Genomic DNA, 2,419 nt, shown 5'->3' with positions numbered 1-2,419 from the left:
GACTTGAGAGTGTGTGCTACATAGAGTTTAGGGACAGTATATATAATTGTATTAAAAGTTAAGAGAAATATAGATTAAAGCTGGAGGGTAAGGGGTGAATATGTAATTATATGGGTAGTCAAGATAAATGAGTTTGATAAGGAAAAAGTGCTGTAAGAACATAAAAGAATGAAAATTGGGCAAATGGGGTAGGGTTAAATACAGAATTTAAAGGGAAATATGAAGTGTGAAAAAATCTCGTTACGGGATGTAGAGACAGTAGAGGAATACTTCGGTTTAAGGAACTTCAGAAGATTAAAAACAGCGGTGGAATGAAAAAATGAGAAGTTTAGTGGAGTAAAATACGAAATTAGATGGAAGATCATGTCATACAGAATGGTTGTACACAAAAGTATAAATAGATGATCAATTTAGTCAAGATAATACGAGACCAGAACGCTTGCAATGAAAAGAAGTTGAGCAAGGAACTCGGAAGAAATTAGTTATTCTATAAGGAAATATATGTCTAGAGAAAGGTAATGAGCAAATGGATCTCAAAATAAGTGGTGCAATTGAAATGATAATCTCTGAAGAAAATAATAGTCCTGGATCGATAAGTGAGTATTCCAGTATTTTGGGGATATGAATAATGAAAGGATTTGATTGGGATAAAATTTAAATTTTGAGGTACAATGGTGAAAGTGTGACTAAGTGGTTGGCCAGGGTGTTTAAGGTTTGTTTTAATGAGGTAAAGGGTCCAGACAAATGACTGAAAGGAATACAAGTGCCTTGTATAAGGGTAGAAATGACCGAGGAAGTTCTGGGAAGCATAATGGCATAACATTGCTTATTAAGCCAAGGGAGGGGTATAGAAGGACTATATAGAAAAAAAGTAAGACATGGGACATAAGTTTTGATAAAGAATGGAACAGAGAAGATGGTATGGGAATTATGTGTTATAAAACAGTTTTGAGAGAAGTTTAAAAGTTAAGGGGAAAGCTATATAAGGTATACTTTGACTGAGACAAAGTTTATAATATATATGATAAAGGCAATTCGAAACTTGTTGAGGATACTTAGTATTGGGACTAAATTGCTGATAACTATAAAAAAAAACTTCTACAATTCATGGGAAGCATCTATTAAGAATTTCCAGGATGGAGATTGGCTTATTTTGTGTGAAAATACAACTAAAACATTTGTATGCTATGTCTCCATGGCTGTTGATGGCCAAAGAAGGAAGAGTACAAAATAGGGGGAGAATTTAGAATATGGTTCTTGAATTGACTTTGCAACGGCTGATGTTTGGAAAATAAATTTCAGAGACTAGCCAAAAACTTTGCAAAAGGAGAAAATTTAAATTATATTAAGTAAGGTTACGACTTTGAAGGTAAAAGGGAACCAGGAAAGGAGCAGTGAGTGTTAAAATAGGCAGTAAGAGAATGGATGCCTTAGTCTTAAAAGAATGTAGGAGGAAATATCTTGGACGTCAGTAGAATGAGAGTTGAGATAATATGGAAAATAAATGAAGTGAGAAAAGTAGTGGGATGGGTGTAAACAATTGATAAGGAAACTTGGAGTATCTATGCAAACGAATATTGGAATATACAAAGAGACTGCTGAAACATGGAAATCAGATTGAATGCAAACAAAAGAGATGTTGAATGCTAATGAAAGAAATATGTCTAATGTAAATGCAAGAAAAGGGTTGAATGTAAATGACGGAGAGGGTGGGACATGTAGAGATGAATGAATTGTCATTAAAGAATTGATAGGGAGATACAAAGGAGTGGTAACTGAGTTGGCTTATGTGGAAGAGTGGATTACAGCATGAATGTGCCAAGAGGTCTTTCTTAATTCCTTTCTTTGTAACTACCACGTTGATGAAAACAGCTTCAATATAAAAGATGCAGTATATAAAGTAAGTGTATACACCGTATATAACTTTAGAATACATTAATGTTTTCCAGGGACTAAGATTATTAAGCAATCAAGTTTGGAACATTAGAAATGTTCCGTCTCTTGAAGGACTTCAATCGTTAGTCTATATAATTCAGTCAATCAGATATTTGCAAGTAATTATCCTAAAATTACAACAATTGAGTGAAAATGAAATGTAGATGTAGAATTCAAACTTAGGATTTTAAAATAATTAATCCTTCAAAACTATGCTTAAGGAAACAGGAACCATGAAATATTTCCTACGGACATCAAAGGCAGCACCTTGGAAATCTTAGCTGCGTGATGTCAAGAGCATCGAAAGGTAATGTTCTCTCCTAAATTATTCACAGCGTGCTTAGAAGTTTTTAAGAATTTAGATTAGGAACATATCGGAATAAGACATTAATGGGGAATCTTAAATTTTTCAGATGACATAGTTTTCTGTTCATAATTCAATAATGTTGAAATTGTTAAATATGATAGAAAATTTGAATAGAGA

The sequence above is a fragment of the Palaemon carinicauda genome, chromosome 1 (assembly GCF_036898095.1).
Source record: "Palaemon carinicauda isolate YSFRI2023 chromosome 1, ASM3689809v2, whole genome shotgun sequence".
NCBI lineage: Eukaryota > Metazoa > Arthropoda > Malacostraca > Decapoda > Palaemonidae > Palaemon > Palaemon carinicauda.
The sequence above is the reverse complement of the archived record's forward strand: the minus strand, read 5'-3'. Positions refer to the sequence as shown.